Genomic DNA, 20,686 nt, shown 5'->3' with positions numbered 1-20,686 from the left:
ATTGTTTTGTCTATTCTGGGTCCCTTGCATTTCCATATGAATTTTAGAATCAGTTTGTCCATTTCTGTTAAAAAGGCAGTTGGAATTTTCATAAGTATTGCCTTGAATTGTCCTTTACTTTGAGAATATAATATTCTTACATAGGTACAAACATAAGACTTTTTGAGTACTGTGTTTGGGTGTGACCAAACATAAGACTTTTTGAGTACTGTGTTTGGGTGTGACCTTATTCTAGGTAACAAGCATTTCACAGAAATAGAAGGCCAAAAGATACATGAAAAGACGTTCAACCTCAGTCATGGAGAAATGCAAATTAAAAACAAAATTATAATTTTTCACTTGTCAGATTGGCAAAGATTAGAGTGTAGTGATGACTAGTCTTGGCTAAATTGTGGAGAAAATAGAAGTTTCTGAGTTTGAAGATTTTGACACAGTCCCTTTGGAGATCAGTAGTGGTAGCTATCAGAATAAAAAATATGCACAACCAAAAGTTTCACTTTCAGGAATGTATTCTGTACCTGTACTTGCACAAACATGTCAAGAAGTTTGTACAGGATGTTTACTGCAGCAACATTTGTCATAGCAAAAGACAGGAGTCAGCCTAAATGTCATCAAGAGGACTAGTTAAAATTGAAGTACTACATATAATGAAATGCCCTGTGAGCCATTAAAAAGAATGGGGCAGGTTAGTTATATAAGGTGACATAGAGTCCAAGATGTATTGAATGACAAAATTTGTTATTGTGTGGTTGTATTAGTAATTTAAAAAAAAAAAAAAACCAGAAATACTTATATACACCCCTGTATAGAAAACGGCTGGCAGTATACACAGAAATAGTTAACAGAGGTTACTTCTGGGCAGTAGGACTGGAAATCTCATTAAATCCTTTCTCATTACTTGACTTTTTTTAAAACAATGAGCAGGTTTTTATTTTCTGAAAAATCATTAAGAATGACTTAGTAGTGTAAGTAAAATTAGAATTAATACTACTCTTTAGGAATAAGATATTTGTTTTTTTCTGTCAGTTTGATTGTTTTGTAGTAATCTCTCTTGGTCTCCAGAGCAGTTTGATTGTTTTGTATGTAATCTCTGTTGGTCTCCAGAAGTAAATTCATTTTGTGATTTTTATTGCTATATGGAAAATGGATTGCAATTAGTTCTTGGGTACAAATATAGCATTTAGAACCACATTTTTCATTTCTATGTATTGTAAGTATGGGAGAAAAATATGATTTATCTTTTTAGAGTTGTGATTGTGGTAGTTTTTAATTCATCAAATGAAGAATATTTAAGAATATTTACTTCTTTAAGTACAAATAATATTTAAGAATACTTAAGCGCATTGAAGCCTGATTATGCCACTGTTCTTTGGGTTCATGCTCTGGAACTTAAGGTTCAGTGAAGAAGGTAACCATTTCACATTATCTCCCTTAATAGAGGTTACTGTTACATTTTCAGAAATCTTAGTACTACAGGTGGTAAGGAGGCAGTGAGATCCCTCTGCATTTTGCCAGACCATTCCTAGAATTTTTAAGGTAAGGGGACCAGCTTCCCACCCCATATAAAAATGGCACCAACATCTCTCCTAGAAACTTTATGGTGATTGGAAACTTATCTGTTGATGCTGGCTCTGTCTTTAGGGAGAATGTCATGTTTCATGTAACATATCTTAAAATATTTGAAGGTGCCTGTCATATCTTTTATTTATTTAGAAATCTTTATTGAAATCCAATTAATGGTCAGGTACTGCCCTTCATACTTCTCTAGACCGAATATTCCTAATTCCTTCCACCGATCATCTTAAGACCTCATTTCCAGAAATGTTACCATAGTATGCCATGCTTAGTAGCAGGCTCTAATGATGCCCTAAACTGAATATAGACTTCTCAAGGTGTGTTTGGATTGTTGTAAAATATTCTAGGCTCCTTGACTTCGTTGGACTAAAAAGCTGTCTTTCTCATAATGCAGTTTAGGATAATGTTTACCTTTTTAGCAATAGGTTTACACTGAGAATGCTTTTACAGCTCTTTAAATGATGTATGAGGTCAACTTAACCCATGTGTTTGTCTGAATTATTACTGTAGAACCTTAGCATCTGGTATGTTAGTAGTTGGTTTTTCAGTATAATAGTAGGTTTTATATATAATATATATTTATATTTATTGTCAATAGAGTTAGGGTCTGACTATGTTGCCCAGGTTGGTCTTGAACTCCTGGGTGCAAGTGATCCTGCTGCCTTGGCCTCTTAAAGTGCTGGGATTACAGGCATGACCCACGGCACCCAGCCAGTAGTAGGTTTTTACATTTATCTCTAATAAGTATACGTATGCTTTTGTAAATGTTGAGATGGTGGTGTATTGCCTCTTCTCGTTGATTCTGCCTGATAATCACTTGTTAGAATTTTGTTTTGATTATGAGGCAAGGTGGCTATCCCTCTCCAGCCTTGAGTTAATGTCATCTTGGATAAGTATGCTATTCAGTATTTACCTGAGTTGTTGATAAAATATTAACAGAATAGAGCCTTGTGTCATACCTGGTGGTACTGAGTAATACTACTGGCTCACCTATCAGAAATTATGCAGTTTGCCTGTGTATTTTCATGTGACAGTGTTTATAAAATGTCTTGTTGGCATCAGAAGACTGTACAGCCTTATTCTACTTAAGACATGCTGTTTTTAAATGATTGTTTTCTCTTTTTTGAAAGTTAAAATCTGCTGTATTTATTTAAGATTTTTTGGTGTGTGTATGGGGGAAGAGGGGAGGTGGAAGGATGAAAAGATTCTTTGCACGAAGGTTGCTTTTGGTTAAAAAGAAGCTGTGTTCTTAGATCTTAAATCTAGTCTCACTGTACTCAAATTAGTTCTCTAAACTGGATTTACTTTGAAATTTTTGGATTACATGACTAATTTAAATATTGTACAATAGTTAAGAAGGAGGGCTTTTGGAGTTACACAATGGTTCACTTCCTGGCCATATCACTTAGTAGTTTTGTTAGTTTCTTTTTATGTTGGGCACATTACTTCTTTAATCTTTAATTTCCCTATGTAAAAAAATAGTGAAAATAATGCCCCCTTCAGAGCGTTTTCCGAGGATTAAATGAAGTATTAGAAAGAAAGCACTCAGCATCAACACTGGTACTTAGCAGTTTAAAGGGCAAGCCTGCTCTTTCCCTCCTCTTCTTCCTATTGTGTTTCTTCTTCTTCTCCTCTTCTTCCTATTGTGTTTCCTCCAACTGCTACTGTGATAACATATAAATGACTAAATGTGAAATCAGTAGAGTTTTAGACTTTTTTTTAAACTCAAAGCTTCGAAATGAAAACACCCTATTTCTTGCAGATCCTTTAAGGATAAATAGTTGATCTTTTAAAATGAAAGTGCCCTGTGAAAGTTTCATAGCTAGACATTTTTGTTCTTCAGTTTAAGGCTTAAGCCATATAGGGTTTTTTGTTTGTTTGTTTTAACTAGTCAAGTGCATTTCAGTGAGAAGGGGGAAAGAGTAGAATAAGGCGTAGGATCTGTAACTAACTGTGAACAATCAATTGAGGTAACTCAGCTACCTTCAGACCAGCCAAGCCCTATAGTTTCATAAGGAAAAATTCATTTCAGATTACTAACTCATGTTGAATTACTTTTGGCTACTTTGTGTTCAGTAATACAATTTTGGGGTGTCTTTGTCTTTTTTAGGGGGCAAGGAAATGGGGTCTTGGTATTTTGCCCAGGTTGGGCACAAGGAAAAATTCATTCAGGTTACTAACTCACGTTGAATTACTTTTGGCTACTTTGTGTTCAGTAATACAATTTTGGGGTGTCTTTGTCTTTTTTGGGGGGCAAGGAATTGGGGTCTTGGTATTTTGCCTAGGTTGGGCTTGAACTCTTGATCCTCTGCTTTAGCCTCCTAAGTAGAGGGTGTCTTTGATTAATGAAAGGATTGGAAGTTGAAGCAAGGAATTAAAAACATAGGTATGAATTACTGATATATGTTAGGCAAGTAGTTGTGTAGGAGTGATTAACTTGCTTGACTAAGATTTTGATTGCCCATCCCTTTTACGTTCTGCCTCCCTACCCCATAGCATACCTTGAGCACAGAAAACATGGGGAACATGACCAATAGAAGAAGCCCAATTATTTCTGAACAAGTATGAGAACCATCTGGATATTCTGCAGTTGTTATAATACAGAGCAAATAGAGCATTAGCACTTATGGGAAAACAGTAGGATTGTTGAATCTTCTTTGACTTGTTTGTTGCTTTGGATGACAAGAGGGTTCCCTCCTACCTCTTAGTAAAGATTGGGAAAGAAAAGGGTTAATTGTGAACTTACTGGGATTAATTCATTGTTTTTTTTTTTTTTTTCCCTCGAGACAGCGTCTTGCGTTGTTGCTTAGGCTGGAGTACAATGGTGTGACCTTGGCTCACTGCAACCTCTGCCTCCTGGGTTCAAGCGATTCTCCTGCTTCAGCCTTCCAAGTAGCTAGGATTAAAGGTGCCTGCCACTATGCTCAGCTAATTTTTGTATTTTTAGTAGAGACAGGGTTTTACCATGTTGGCCAGGCTGGTCTTGAACTCCTGACCTCAAGTGATCCACCCACCTTGGCCTCCCAAAATGCTGGAATTATAGGTATGAGCCCCTGCGCCCGGCCTAATTCATTCTTAATTATAAGAATGTACAGTTTTTGTTTAGGGATATAGTGTTGGTTGAAAAAATTAGGGAAAAAGTCTGGTTACTTCGTTTTTCATTTATCCTTTTATTTAACAGTTCCTGAGTACCAGCTATATGCCAGGCATGGTCAGTGTTGGTTTGTGTGACCTGCAGTTCTTATAGCTATTGAGTTTATAGTGTAGTTGAGGGGAAAAGACATGTCTGGAGGAGCAGTGATAGCTAAGTGATAGGGAACTGGGCGTGAGTAATTGGTTCAGAGTTATCGTAAGACATCACAAAAATGTTCATAGAAGGAATGAGGCCTAAAAGCTTAGTGTAGGGTATGGAGTGTGCAGGCTGCACCTGGCTCTTGCCTGCAGAAATGTGCTACAAGCATTTCAGGCCAAGGGACTTGGTGGTAGACCTCCCCTACATATGCCACTTCAGTAGTGTGGTTTTAGATTTTATATTTAGCCATTTATATTTAGCCTGAGGCGTTCTGAGTCAGTCCAGATCCACTGTCACTAAATAAATGGGTTATGTATCTTAATAATAGAGGATTCGCCATCCTTATATGTGAAGGGCAGCATTACTGGGACATGTAAAGCAAACTTATTTGTGACAACAGAATATTTAAGTATAGTTAATAAATAGGATTCTTATAGTCTTCTATTAGGTAACATTCCTTTTAGAGAGCCTCATGGAGTATGAGTGTTTAAAGTGAGGTGGAGGCCAGGCACAGTGGCTCACGCCTGTAATCCTAGCACTTTGGGAGGCTGAGATGGGTGGATTGCCTGAGCTCAGGAGTTTGAGACCAGCCTGGGCAACATGGTGAGACGCCCCCCCCCCCCCCCACTGAAATAAAAAAATTAGCCAGGCATGGCGGCGTGTGCCTATAATCCTAGCTATTCAGGAGGCTGAGACAGAAGAATTGCTTCAACCTGGGAGGCAGAGGTTGCAGTGAGCAGAAATCACGCCACTGCACTCCAGCCTGGGCGACAGAACAAGATTCCATCTCAAAAAATAAAAATAAATAAAAAAATAAAGTGAGGTGGAAACTATGATTTCCTTGGAGGATGGGCCCAAAAGGTGATTGATTAGTAGGGTTAAAGATGAAATTTGTGCTTACATTTTTATATATATATGTATGTATTTTCTTCTTTTTTTTTTATCTTCAAAGCCATTATATATTGCTGCAGTACCAATTTCTTTTGCCTTAGCGGGGAAACAGCTGGTACCATTGCAGACAGAATTCAAGTTCCCTGATTAATGAAGTGGAGGACTGTTTGAATCTTTAATGTCTTACCTTTATGCTTAACTTGACCCCTCAGTTCTCTTTTGTTATTCTTTTTTTATTCAGCCACTCAGCAGCTCAATTTTTCTTTTTCTTTTTTTATTCAGCCTTCGGTTCTCTTTATCTTTTTATTGTCCAAAAACCACACAAATGGTGTTTTCTTGCCCTCTTTTCTACTCAGGTCGAGGATTGGTTTTTCTAAACATAGCTTTTGTAAGTCAATGTGTACTGACTGATTTCACTTTCCTGATTGTATCCTTAAAGCAGCTAAGGTCATTGGTTACCAGAAATGAAGTACACACAAGTCCCTAACTTGTGATGGTTTGACTTAGGATTTTTCAACTTCACAATGGTGTGAAAGCAATAGACATTCAGTAGAAACTGTACTTCTGTTTTTCACTTTCAGTACAGTATTATTTATTAAATAGTGAGATAGTCAACACTTTATAAAATAGGTTTCATATTAGATTATTTTGCTCAACTTCAGGCTAATGTAAGTGTTCTGAGTGTGTTTAAGATAGGCTATGCTAAGCTATGATGTTTGCTTCGGTAGGTTAGGTGTATGAAATGGATCTTTGACTTGTCACTTTCAACTTGTGATGGATTTATTGGGATATTATCCCATTGTAGTTCAGGAGAATAGTGGATTCTATGAAGATAAACTTAACTACCAGGTAAAAGACATTTCTTTTTTTTTAAAAAGGAGATTAATAATATGTGAACACCTTTGAATTTGTTTTATCTAAGTAAGACTTTAGATTTTGTTGTATTATAGATGGTTTGCAGTTGTGTTTAACACATAACATTTGGGAATGAATGCCAGAGTATTATTTCTGAATCTTGCTTACATGGTAGTGTGTGCTAAAAATTAAGATGTAACACTTTTGCTTTTATTTTACCTCAACATTTAAAAACACTAGTAAAACTTGGGATCAGGTGAAAACTTTTTTTTTTTTAACTTGCAAAAATATTCTCTTAAAAATATTGTGGTAAAGGGATCTCTCCTCTTAATGAATTTGAAGGTATACATTATTGTTGGCTATAGGTACAGTGTTGTACAGCAGCTCTCTGGTGCTTATTCTTCTTGCCTGACTGAAACTTCATGACCCTTGATTAGCTACTCTCCATTTCCCCTTCTCCCAGCCTCTGCTAACCATCATTCATTCCACTCTTTGATTTTTATGAATTTGTATTATTTTAGATACCTCATATAAGTGGAGTTATGCAGTCATTTGTCTTTTTGTGACTGGCTTATTTCACTTAGCCTGGTGTCCTCAAGATTCATCCACGTTGTGACATTTTGTAGAATTTCTCTTTTTTTTTTTTCAAGCTGAGGTTTTATTTAAAGTGTAGAAGAAATGGTTCCCAAAAAATGCTGGCAAATAAAGCAAAAGGATAAGATACAGTGCTCTCTCCTACGAGTTAGCCAGCCTATCCGAGTACAGGGTAATATATAGTACTTAATGCTGGTAGAATTTTGCAGTAGTTTAGAAAGATTATCTGTGCCTAGATTATGAAGAGATTCTCAGTGTGTGATGCTTGGTTCTGGGTTTACACCTTACTGGGCATGAACAAGAGCCCTGCTCCTTGGCCATAGCCAAATCCCTTGGGCCCACAGTTCTTTGCATAGCACCCTTTACAATAGATTACACCTTTTTCAGTCAGAGTGTTGATTCAAGACTCTTCCAACACTTTGCCATCGGAAACAGTTTTTGTACCAGGGCTTTCCAGCTCCAGTTACCTTCTCAACAGCATGTACGGAATCCCCACATCTGGAACACTTCTCAGAACCTCTGTATTTCTGAGCAAATTTAGAATTCTTTGGATTTGTTGTAGGCATGTGAGGCTGAACACTCTGGCTTGATGCCCAGCTCTCACCACAGTCCATGTTAAGTGTGCCAGCGCCCTGGCTGTAAACTGTAGCCTTTTGGCCCATGCTTCTTTCCATAGCAGGATTTGCAGTAGATCTCTTCATCGTCAGTTGCCACTGTCGTGCTATCTAAATTATTCCTGCAAACCATGCATAGAAAGCAGTATGGGTAGAAGCGCCTGCCATTACACTGTACCTCTTCTGCGTGGTGAATGGCCCTCCCGCAGACCCCACACTTACTTCCACCTCTCCACGCAGGCATTTTGAGTCGGAGGCAGGAGCACGCATCGCAGGCAGAGATAGCGAGGCTGGGCTGGAGGGAGTGTCCAGGGAGTCCGAGATCCCTAGAATTTCTTCGTTTTTTTTTGTTGAGACAGAGTTTTGCTCTTTTCGCCCAGGCTAGAGTGCAATGGCACGATCTCAGCTCACTACAAACTCCGCCTCCCAGGTTCAAGTGATTCTCCTGCCTCAGCCTCCGGAGTAGTTGGGATTATAGACACCCACTACCACACCCAGCTAATTTTTGTAGTAGAGAAGGAGTTTCACCATGTTAACCAGGCTGTTGTCGAACTCCTGAACGCAGGTGATCCGCCTGCCTCGGCCTCCCAAAGTGCTGGGATTACAGGCACGAGTCACCACGCCCCGCCTAGAGTTTCTTTTTTAAGGCTACATAGTATTCCATTGGACATATATTCCACATTTTAAAAATCCTTTCATCTGTTGGTGGACATTAGGTTTCTGCACCTATCACTATCACATTGTGAATAGTGTTGTGAGCATCGGAGTGGTAATATCCCGTTGAGATCCTGATTTCATTCTTTTGGATAAATACCCAAAAGGGGGACTGCCGGAATATATAGTAGTTCTGTTTTTAAATTTTTGAGGAACCTTCATACTTTTTTCCATAGTGGCTGCACCATTTTGCGTTCCCACCAACAGGATTCCAATTTCTTCACATCCTTACCAACAGTAGTTGTGTTGTGTTTTGTTTTGGTTTTTTGATAATAGTTATCCTTACAGTTGTAAGTTTTGATTTGTGTTGTGGTTTTGATTTGCATTTCCCTGATGGTTAATGATGAGCATGTTTTCATGTGCTTACTGCACGTTTGTATATCTTTGGAGAAATGTCTCTTGATGTCCTTAGCACATTTTTAAGTTGAGTTATTTGTGTTTTTTTTTTACTGTTGAATTATAGGAGTTCTTTATATATTTGGAGACTAGCCCCTTGTCAGATATATGTTTGCAAGTATTTTCTCTCATTCTATAGGTTGCCTTTTTACTCTGTTGATTATTTCTTTTGCTGTGTAGAAGCTTTTTAGTTTGATGTAGTCCCACGTGTTTATTTTTGTTTTGGTTGCTTATGCTTTTGGTGTTAAATCCTTGAGATAATTGCTGACACCAGTGTCACGAAGTTTTTCCTGTATGTTTTCTTCTAGGAGTTTTAGTTTCATGTCTTATGTTTATTAAATCATTTTTAGTTGATTTTTGTGTACAGTTTAAGAAAAGGGCCCAGTTTATTTTTTTTTAGGTTTTTGCATGTAGATATGAAGTTTTCCTGATGCCATTCCTTTCCTCATTGTATATTCTTGGCATCCTTGTTGACGGTCAGGTGACCATATATGTGTGGCCTTATTTCTAGGATCTCTTTTTGTGTTCTTGTGGCTCTATATGTCTGTCTTTATGCCAGTACCATACTGTTTAGATTATGATAGCTTTGTAATATTAATATATTTTGAAATCAGGATATGATGCCTCCAGCTTTGTTCTTTTACAAGATTGATTTGGCTATTTATGGTCTTTTGTGGTTCCATATGAATTTCAGAATTAAATTGTTTTTCTATTTCTATAAAAATACCACTGAAATTTTGATAGCGATTGCACAGAATTTATAGATCACTTTGGATAATATGGACATTTAAAAATATTAAGTCTTAACAATCCATGAACGTAGGTGTTTCTGTTTTTGTGTGTGTCTTGTTTAATTTCATTCATCATTGTTTTGTAGTTTTCAATAAACAAACCTTTTACCTCATTTAAGTTTATTCCTAGGTAATTTTTTTTCTATTGTAAATGAGATTGTTTTCCTAATGTTCTTTTCAGATAGCTTGTTAGTGTATAGCAACATTACTGATTTTTGTATGTTGATTTTGCATCCTGCTACTTTACTCAGATTTGTTTATTAGTTCTAACAGTTTCTTAAAAATGGAATCTTGAGAGTTTTCTTTCTTTCTTTCTTTCCAATACAGAGTCTCGTACAGTCGCTCAGGCTGGAGTGCAGTGGCACAATCTTGGATCACTGCAACCTCTGCCTCCCAGGTTCAAGTGATTCTCCTGCCTCAGCCTCCCAAGTAGCTGGGATTGTAGGCGCCTGCCACCACGCCTGGCTAACTTTTATATTTTTAGTAGAGATGGGGTTTCACCATGTTGGCCAGGCTGGTCTCGAGCTCCAGACCTCGAGTGATCCGTCCACCTCGGCTTCCCAAAGTGCTGGGATTATAGGCATGAGCCACTGTGCCTGGCCCAAAAGGGACAATTTTACTACTTCCTTTCTGATTTGGATGTATATTTTTTTAATATATTTTATTAAGCATTTAATTTATTGATTAATTGCTTTGGCTAGGATTTCCAGTACTATGTTGAACTGAAGTAGTGGGAGTGGGCATCCTTGCTTTTTTCCTGATCTTTCAGGAAAAATTTCCGTTTTTTGCTATTGAATATAATGTTGGCTGTGGGCTTTTGATATGCAGTTTTTATTATGTTACTTTTTATTCCTAGTTTGTAGAGAGTTTTTATAATGAAAGGGTGTTGATTTTTGTTAGATGCTTTTTCTGCATCTATTGAGATGATCATGTGATTTTTATCTTTGATTCTGTTAATGTTGTATATCATATTAATACATTTTTTATATGTTGAGTCATCATTGCATCACAGGGATAAATCACACTAAGTCATGGTGTAGGCTGCTTGTAATGAATTGTTGGATTTGGTTTGCTAGTATTTTGAGGGTTTGCATTTATCTTCATCAGGGATATTGGCTTGTTGTTTTCATTTGGAAGTGTTTTACCCTTTTCAATTTTTTGAAAGTGTTTAAGAAGGATTGGGGTTATTCTTTAAATGCTTGGTAGAATTCACCAATGAAGCCATAGGATCTTGGGCTTTCTTGTGTTGAGAGGTTTGTGATTCCCGATTCAGTTTTCATACTAGTTGTAGATCTGTTGAAATTTTATTTTTTAAAATGGTTTAGTCTTGATAGGTTGTATGTTTTTAGGAATTTATCCATTTTTCTAGGTTGTCCAGTTTGTTAATGTATAATTGTTGATAGCCTCTTATCAATCTTTTTGTTTCTGTGGCAGCAGTTGTAATGAGTCTTTGTTCATCTCTGATTTCATTTGAGTTTTCTTTTTCTTAGTCTAGCAAAGGGTTTGTGAAGTTCGTTTCTTTTCAGAAAACCAACTCAGTGCTTTTTTCCCCTATTTTATTTATTTCTGCTCTGATCTTTTTTATTTTTTTCCTCCTAGCTATAGACTTGGTTCTTTTTTTTCTGGTTCCTTGAGGTGTAAAGTTAGATCATTTATTGGAGATATTTTTCTTTTTTTCTGGAAACTGAACTTGAATCTTTTTATTTATTTATATATATTTTTTATTTCAGTAGTTTTTGGGGAAAGGTGGTTTTTGGTTACATGGACAAGTTCTTTAGTGGTGATTTCTGAGATTTTGGTGCACCTGTCACCCAAGCAGGGTACACTGTTCCCAATGTGTAGTCTTATCCCTCACCCCCCCCCGCACTGTTCCACCTGAGTCCCCAAAGTCCATTGTATTATTATTATGCCTTTGTGTCCTTCATAGTTTAGCTCCCGATTATAAGTAAGAACATATGATATTTGATTTTCCATTCCTGAGTTACATCACTTAGCATAATGGTCTCCAACTCCATACAGGGTGCTGTGAATGCCATTATTGCATTCTTTCATATGACTGAGTAGTATTCCATGGTATATATATACCACATTTTCTTTGTCTACTCATTGGTTGATGGACATTTAGGCTGGTTCCATATTTTTGCAGTTGTGAATTGTACTCCTATAAACATGCATTTGCGAGTGTCTTTTTCATACAATGACTTATTTTCCTCTGGGTAGATACCTAGTAGTGGGATTGGTGGATCGAACTGTATTTCCAGTTTTAGTTCTTTAAAGAATATCCATACTGTTTTCCATAGTGGTTACACTAGTTTACATTATCACCAGCAGTGTAAAAGTGTTCCCTTTTCACCACATCCATGCCAACATCTATTTTTTTAAATTTTAAATTATGGCCATTCTTGCAGGAGTAAGGTGGTATCTCATTGTGGTTTTGATTTGCATTTCCCTGATAATTAGTGATGTTGAGCATTTAAAAAATAATAATAAAAAAATAAATTTATTGGCCATTTGTATATCTTCTTTTGAGAATTGTCTATTCATGTCCTTTGGCCACTTTTTGATAGGATTTTTTTTTCTTTCTGGTTTGTTTGAATTCCTTGTAGATTTTGGGTATTAGTTCTTTGTTGGATGCATAGTTTGTGAATATTTTCTCCCACTCAAGGGTTGTCTGTTTACTCTGCTGATCATTTCTTTTGCTCTGCAGAAGATTTTTTAGTTTAATTAGGTCCCATCTGTTTATTTTTTGCTTTTGTTGCATCTGCTTTTATGTTCTTGGTCATGTAGTCTTTACATAAGCCAGTGTCTAGAAGAGTTTTTCTGATGTTATCTTCTAGAGTGTTTATGGTTTTGGATCTTAGATTTAAGTAAGCCTTTAATCTTGAGTTTTTACGTAAGGTGAGAGATGAGAATCTAGTGTCATTCTTCACATGTAACTTGCCAATTATCCCAGCACCATTTGTTGAATAGAGTGCCCTTTCCCCATGTTATGTTTTTGTTTGTTTTGTCAAAGATAAGCTGGCTGTAAATATTTGGCTTTATTTCTGGGTTCTCTATTCTGTTCCATTTGTCTATGTACCTATTTTTATACCAGTACCATATTGTTTTGGTAACTATAACCTTCTAGTGTAGTTCGAAGTTAGGTAATGTGATGCCTCCAGATTTGTTCTTTTTGCTTAGTCTTGCTTTGGCTGTGTGAGCTCTCTTTTGGTTCTATATGAAATTTAGGATTTTTTGTTTGTTTGTTTATTTGTTTTTTGGTTCTGTGAAGAATGATGATGGTACTTTGAAGGAAATTGCTTTCAATCTGTGGATTGCATTTGGCAGTATGGTCCTTTTCACGATACTGATTCTACCCATCCATGAGGCATGGAATGTGTTTCCATCTGTTTGTGTTATATATGATTTCTTTTAGCAGTGTTTTTTAGTTTTCCTTGTAGAGATCTTTTCTCCCCGTGGGTTAGGTATATTCCTAAGTATTTAATTCCTTTTTTTTTTTTTTTCCAGCTGTTGTAAAAGGGATGGAGTTTTTTAATTTGATTTTCAGCTTGGTAGTTGGTGAATAGCAGTGCTACTGATATGCGTACATTGATTTTGTATTCTGAAACTTTGCTGAATTCATTTATCAGATCTAGGAGCCTTTTGATAAGCCCTTAGGGTCTTCTAGTTTGGGAATATGATCATATCATGTTTGAACAGTGACAGTTTGACTCTCCCTGTACTGATTTGGATGCCCTTTATTTCTTTCTCTTACCTGATTGCTCTGGCTAAGACAGTACTACATTGAATAGAAGTGGTGAAATTGGGCATCCTTGTCTTGTTCCAGTTCTGAGGCGGAATGCTTTCAACTTCTCCCCGTTCAGTATACTGTTGGCTGTGGGTTTGTCATAGAGGGCTTTTATTACCTTGAGGTAAGTCCCTTCTATGCTGATACTACTGAGGGTTTTAATCATAAAGGGGTGCCGGGTTTTGTAAAATGCTTTTTCTGTGTTTATTGAGATGAGCATATGATTTTTGCTTTTAATTCTGTTTATGTGATGTATCACATTTATTGTCCCTGCATCCCTGGTATGAAACCCACTTGATCATGGTGTATTACCTTTTTGATAGGCTGTTGGATTCAGTTAGCTAGTATTTTGTTGGGAAGTTTTGCGTCTGTGTTTATTCAGGATATTGGTCTGTAATTTTCTTTTTTTGTTATATTCTTCCCTGGTTTTGGTGTTAGGGTGATACTGGCTTCATAGAATGATTTAGGGAGGATTCCCTCTTTATCTTTAGGAATAGTTTCAGTAACAGTAGTACCAATTTCTTTGAATGTCTGAAATAATTCAGCCATGAATCTATCTGGTACTGGACTTTTTTTTTTTTTTTTTTTTTGGCAATTTTTTCATTCCTGTTTCAGCTTCACCACTTGTTATTGGTCTGTTCAGAGTTTCTATTTCTTCCTGATTTAATCTAGGAGGGTTGTGTATTTCCAGGAAATTAACCATCTCCTCTAGATTTTCTAGTTTGTGCATGTAAAGGTATTTATAGTAGCCTTGAATGATCTTCTCTATTTCTGTGGTATCAGTTGTAATATCGCCCGTTTCATTTCTAATTGAGCTTATTTGCATCTTGTCTCTTCTTTTCTTGGTTAATGTTGCTAATGGTCTATTGATTTTGTTTTTTTTAAAGAACCAGCTTTTTGTTTCATTTATCTTTTGTAATTTTTTGTTTCAATTTCATTTAGTTCTGCTCTGATCTTTGTTACTTACTTTCTTCTGCTGGGCTTAGGTTTGGTTTTGTTCTTGTTCTCTAGTTCCTTGAGGTGTGACCTTAGGTTGTCCGTGCTCTTTCAGACTTTTTGATGTAGACATTTAATGCTATGACCTTTCCTCTTAGCACAGCTTTTGCTGTATCTCAGAGGTTTTGATAAGTTGTGTCACTCTTACCCCTCAGTTCATAGAATTTTAAAATTTCCATTTTGGTTTCATTATTGACTTGAAGTCATCATTCAAGAGAAGATTATTTAATTTCTATGTATTTATGTAGTTTTGAGGGTTCCTCTTGGAGTTAATTTCCAGTTTTATTCCACTGTGGTCAGAGAGGATACTTTATATAATTTCTGTTTTCTTAAATTTATTGAGTCTTATTTAGTGGCATATCATATGGTCTGTCTTGGAGAATGTTCCATCTGCTGGTGAAAAGAATGTATATTCTGCAATTGTTGGGTAAAATGTTCTGTAAATATCTGTTAAGTCTATTTGTTGTAGGGTATAGTCTTAAGTCCATTGTTTCTTTCTTGACTTTCTGTCTTGGTGACCTGTCTAGTGTTGTCAGTGGATTATTGAAGTTCCCCCGTTATTACTGTGTTGCCATCTGTCTCATTTCTTAGGCCTAGTAGTAATTGTTTTATAAATTTGGGAGCGCCAGTGTTAGGTGCATATATATTTAGGATTGTGATGTTTTCCTGTTGTACTAGTCCTTTTATCATTATATAATGTCCCTCTTTGTCTTTTTTTTTTTTTTGAGACGGAGTCTCGCTCTGTCACCCAGGCTGGAGTGCAGTGGTGCGACCTCAGCTCACTGCAACCTCTGCCTCCCAGGTTCGAGCAATTTTCCTGCCTCAGCCTCCCAAGTAGCTGGGATTACAGGCACACGCCACCATGCCTGGCTAATATTTTGTGTTTTTAGTAGAGACGGGTTTTCACCATGTTAGTCTTGAACTCCTGACCTCATGATCCACCTGCCTCGGCCTCCCGAAGTGCTGGGGTTACAGGCGTGAGCCACGACGTCTGGCCTTCTTTGTCTTTTTTTAACTGTTGTTGCTTTAAAATCTAGTTTGTCTGATATAAAAATGGCTACTTCTAGGCCAGATGTGGTGGCTCACACCTGTAATCCCAGCACTTTGGGAGGCACAGGTGGTGGATTGCTTGAGGTCAGGAGTTCAAGACTAGCCTGGCCAACATGATGAAACCATGTTTCTACTAAAATACAAAAATTAGCCAGGTGTGGTGGTGGGCGCCTGTAATCCCAGCTACGCAGGAGCCTGAGGTGGAAGAATAGCTGAACCCAGGAGGTGAAGGTTGCAGGGAGTCTAGATTGCACCACTGCTCTCCAGCCTGGGTGCTGAAGTGAGACTCTGTCTCAAAACAAAAAAAAAAGAAAAAGCTTTCTCTAGTGCCTCCTTGATTAGCTTAATAATTGGCCTTCTAAATTCTTTTTTTGGCAATTCAGAGATTTCATCTTTGTTCGGATCCATTGCTGGTGAGCTGGTATGATCTTCTGGTGGTGTTAAAGAACGTTGTTTTGTCGTATTACCAGAATTGGTTTTCTGGTTCCTTCTCGTTTGGGTAGACTTATGTCAGAGGGAAGATCTGGGATTCAAGGGCTGCTTTCAGTTTCTTTTGTCCAATAGGGTTCTCCCTTGATGTGGTGTTCTCCCCTTTGCCCTAGGAATGGGGCTTCCTGAGAGCCAAACTGTAGTGATTGTTTTTGTTCTCCTGAGTCTAGCCACCCAGTTGAGCTACTGGGTGGGTGCCAGGGTAGTACTGGTGAGTGTCTGTAAAAAGTCTTGTGATGTGATCCGTTTTCAGGTCTTGCAGCTGTGGATACCAGGACTCGCTCTGGTGGAGGTAGCTGGGGAGTGAAGTAGACTCTGAGGGTCCTTGGTTGTGTTTTTGTTTAGTGTGCTGGTTTTGTGTTGGTTGTCCTCCAGCTGGGAGTGGTGCTTTCAAGAGCATATCAGCTGTGGTGCTATAGGGAGGATGCAAACTTGCCCTAGAGACACTTGGTCAAGTATTCAGGTTTCTCAGGCAGTGGACAGGCCCATAGAGTTTCCAAGAGATTATGGACGTTTGTCTTTGGCTACCAGGATAGCTAGAGAAAGACTACCAGGTGGGGGCAGGAATAAGGCTGTCTCAGCTTCTCCTTGGGTGGGCTTGCTGCAGCTGCTGTTGAGGGGGTGAGGATGTGGTTCCCAGTGCAGTGGAGTTATATTCCCAGGGGGATTGTGGCTGCCTCTGCTGAGTCATACAGGTCACCAGGGAAGTGGGGGAAAGCTGGCAGTTACAGACCTTACCTTGCTTCCATGCAACCCGCGATCTTAAAGGCTGGTCTCACTCGCATCATGCCTCCCCAACATCACTCAGTCTTTTTCCAGGCAGCCGGTTACCAGGGCAGATAACTTGCCCCAGACCACAATCCTCCCCCTTGAGAAAGCAAGCAGACTCATAGTTTTTAGGCCTCCTGGAGAACCTGCAGTGGGAATCCAGTTTCTTCAAAGGATCTGTGGATTCTCTTGGCTTTCCTGGCATGTTCCTGTGGTGGTTCTTGTATTGTAGCAAAAGTTCATAAGGTGAGTCTCTCTACATGTTGCTCTGTCCGTTGGAGTGGGAGGTACAAGCTAGTCCTGCCTCCTATCCACCATCTTAATTTGAGCATCTAGATAATAGTTTTGAATAATGTGTATCTACCTACAAAGTTTAGGCATGGAACGAGGCAAATAAACACAAAAAGAAACACAAAAACTTGATAGCAAAACCACTCCAATGAGGAGACAAAGGTTTTCAAAAAGTACTTGGACTGGAAAGCCTAGATGATACTAAAACATTAAATAAAATAGTATATCCAAGGCCCAGTATATGTTACGTGGGCCTGATCATTTTAACTGCTCTGGTTAATCCTCATTTCTATAAATATGTAGACAAAACTAGCACAGCTATGTAGTGCTAACTACCAATATACTGCTTTATCCTTTAAAATGTCTCTGCCATACTAGACTCAAACTATTAAAGTTTTGCCACTAAGGCTAGGAATGTCACATGTATGCAGGGATGAGAACCTTATCGCTCACACACACACACACACCAGCTCTGTCAACCCTTGGGTGTCACCTTCCAACTCTCTGTGTATTTTATGCATGCGATCTTTATATGTGTTCTTTCACAGTTTTCCTATCATGTGAAACACATTAAACATCTCAACACATTTGCACCTGGTTTTGGTTGCCCTGTAGTATTCTTGTGTGCAATGAAACCAGTGAACAAGTACACATAATAGGAATTATACCATCTTGGTAGATAACAAATACATAAACACAGATGTACAGATTTCACTGGAAATCTCAAGGACCCACCTCTTCAGTCTATAGCAGAAGTCTGCTTGCCACATCAGATTCTTTTAGCCTTCACCTCTATTCTTGGACCCCAAAGCAGGACCAGTGTTTTTAGTTTTGTATCTGGTGTCCTAAAACTGAATATGGAAAGTTCATAAATGCTATATAAGTACTATGTGAGTCTGGTTGAAAACAGGTAAAACAACCAACCTACATATATTAACTGGTAGTTAAATTCATTTTACAAGAAAGCTAGATTTTTTTTTACTTTTTTTTTTTTTTTGAGATGGAGTCTTGCTCTGTCGCCCAGGCTGGAGTGCAGTGGTGCGATCTTGGCTCACTGCAGGCTCTGCCTCCCGGGTTCACACCATTCTCCTGCCTCAGCTTCCCGAGTAGCTGGGACTACAGGTGCCCGCCACCATGCCTGGCTAATTTTTTGCATTTTTTAGTAGAGACGGGGTTTCACTGTGTTAGCCAGCATGGTCTCGATCTCCTGACCTCCTGATCCGCCCACCTCGGCCTCCCAAAGTGCTGGGATTACAGGTGTGAGCCACCGCGCCCAGCCTTTTTAACTTTTTAAAATAGAGAAAACAGTATATTCCTTGGGGAAAGATGAGAGATTAAGAAAACCAGCTCTGGGTAAAAATTATTATGACTGCACCTGGAGTTGATTAGGCCTGCCTAGGAGAGAAACAGGCCTCTGCTATACTACTACAGGGTACAGCCACCATCTGAGTCTCAGCAGACCAGTTCACACGCCATGCAAAGTTGCTGTGTATTCAAATTGTAAAAATCATCTAGCGTATCATGAAACAAGCTGCATTCATCGTCAGAGACTGTCAGGTCATCATCCCCACCTGCAGGCAGAGCTTAAGCAGCCTCTTACCTAGCTTAAAGATGAAAGACTCTTGTTCACTGTTGCCAAAGGGGCTGCTGTTCTGTTTCCTCAGTGAGCTCCCAGAGTTGGTTCCTTCCTTGGGCCCTGTATCTGTTTATGTTCCCATTTTCTGTCTCTGGCTCCTTTGTACCACCATCAGGGTAGGCAGACTTGGAACAGTTCTCTCCAAATGGGCAGCTTCCATGTTCTTCATTAAAACACCTACATGCCTTATTGCTCTTCATCTCCTTGTATTCCTGAGAGTCTGCTGCCTTCTACTCCACGCAGTACTCATATGGAATGACAAAGTTAAATATGGCCTGGCATTCTGGGATGGACTTTACCATCTTGCTTTTCTGTCGCTTAGTACTCCTCCACTTGTGAACACACTTTTGAGGTAGGTGTGGTTGCAGCTGGAGAGCATCTCAAAGCAGTCCTTTATGTATTTAAAGAGTATGATGCCCCTTTAGTGTTTTATTGTTTATTATATGAAATAATACAATTTCCTACTCTGCAGATTTACAGCTACTTTGAGCCCATGCAATGTCCCTGAAGGGTTTTATGTAAAGTGTGTTCAAATGTAGACCCTATCTATGTACCAACTACCAAAGGATTACTTGAGAAACGTTTTATGAGTAAGGCTGTCATATTGCATACTGGCTACTAGAGTTAGCAATTTCCAATATATTATTGATAGAAAAGTAAGCATTAATAGGGAATTATCATGAACTGACTTTACTCACCTTGTTTAGTCTTTATTGATCTCGTTAGAACAAAAGTATTAATAGCTGTCATTTGAGCTCTTACTAGTGGTAAGTCAAACGCTGTGCTAGTGTATTTAATCCTCAAACATCTCTGTTTAGCAATATTATCTCCAGGTTATATATGAAGAAGCTAAGGTTTGGGGAATCTTAGAAATAAGACATTTTATTGATCTCTTTGTCACTGCAGGCAGTGCAAATTTACTTGATTCTTCTTAATTTTGCTTTATGATCTCACAAGATAAAATAACCATGTCAGTTATTTCAATTCTCATTATTTTAAGATTTAAATCATTTGGGGGGAATCTTCTCCAATGTTTTACTTAGGAATGGTTCAGTGAAGTCTTTCCTCTGTCCTAGTTTGTTTTATAGATTTGAAATACGGGCATTTCAGTGTCTGTAAAACCTGTGTGTGGCTTTTGTAAAATTCCTAATCTTTCCTCTAAGTTTTTACATTTCTTAATTATGTAAAAATATGGTACTATAAAATAATTTCAGTAATTTGCAGTAAAGAAAGGTAATCTGTCTCTAGTTTCCTCATATTTCTTCACCAATATCTCCTCATTAAAAGTTGAAAAATACTACTGCTGTTTGTTTTAAAGTATTGAGACATCCAACTGTACTTTTTACATAAATAAGATTAGAAAACATGATTTGGTTGTTCCAGAAACTCAGTCATACCGAGAGAAGATTTTTTTCCTCAGCAATTTATCATTTTTTGGAGTAAATGCAAAAAGCCTTTATGTGTGCAGGCCTCTGTAATGACACTCTAATGTAGTGGAATCTTCTTTAATTTCATTTGCTTAAAGATAATGCTTTAAAACTTTTAGGGAAATATTTTATCCTAAAAACGTTAATTATCCAAGGTTGAAAAGATCTTACCTGAAAGCTTAAAAACTTGTCTCTTGGCAGTAAGATGATCATTTTAGTTTTCGTATTATTTTACTCGAGTGGATGTGTGGCAATTCAAGTGTTTTTGTCTCTGAAAGTTTCAATAGTGTGCAGTTTTTGTCCTCCTCCTGTTTTCACTCAAAACTTTTTGTCTGTAAAGAATCTCAGCTTAGGACTCAAAACAAATCTGTATTGAGGATTTATTTCTAGAATTGTGTTAAACAGTTTTTTGTAGATACAGATATTTACTTATGAAGCTGCATCAAGTAGGTACCTTGATTACTACTATCTCATGACTATGCTTGTTCACAGCCTTCCCCACCCTTACCTCCAGCCCCCC

The 20,686-nt window shown here is 37.9% G+C and overlaps 1 protein-coding gene and 1 pseudogene across 11 annotated transcripts in view; one reads left to right on the top strand and one right to left on the bottom strand.

Moving 5' to 3' along the window:
• The window catches only part of ATP2C1 (ATPase secretory pathway Ca2+ transporting 1), a 156,657-nt gene that overhangs the window by 50,527 nt on the left and 85,444 nt on the right, over window positions 1-20,686 (top strand). Inside the window, exon 1 of one of the 11 annotated variants that reach the window (XM_033212682.1) lies at window positions 17,039-17,058. The exons of the other annotated variants lie outside the window; for them this stretch is intronic. The gene's annotated coding sequence lies outside the window, so the exon portion shown is untranslated. Of the gene's footprint in view, window positions 1-17,038; window positions 17,059-20,686 lie in introns of those variants that run through there. 11 annotated transcript variants of the gene reach the window in all.
• Window positions 7,485-8,211, bottom strand: LOC117084530 (annotated as a pseudogene).

The sequence above is a fragment of the Trachypithecus francoisi genome, unplaced genomic scaffold (genome assembly GCF_009764315.1).
Source record: "Trachypithecus francoisi isolate TF-2019V2 unplaced genomic scaffold, Tfra_2.0 Lachesis_group0, whole genome shotgun sequence".
Lineage (NCBI taxonomy): Eukaryota > Metazoa > Chordata > Mammalia > Primates > Cercopithecidae > Trachypithecus > Trachypithecus francoisi.
The sequence above is the reverse complement of the archived record's forward strand: the minus strand, read 5'-3'. Positions and strand labels throughout refer to the sequence as shown.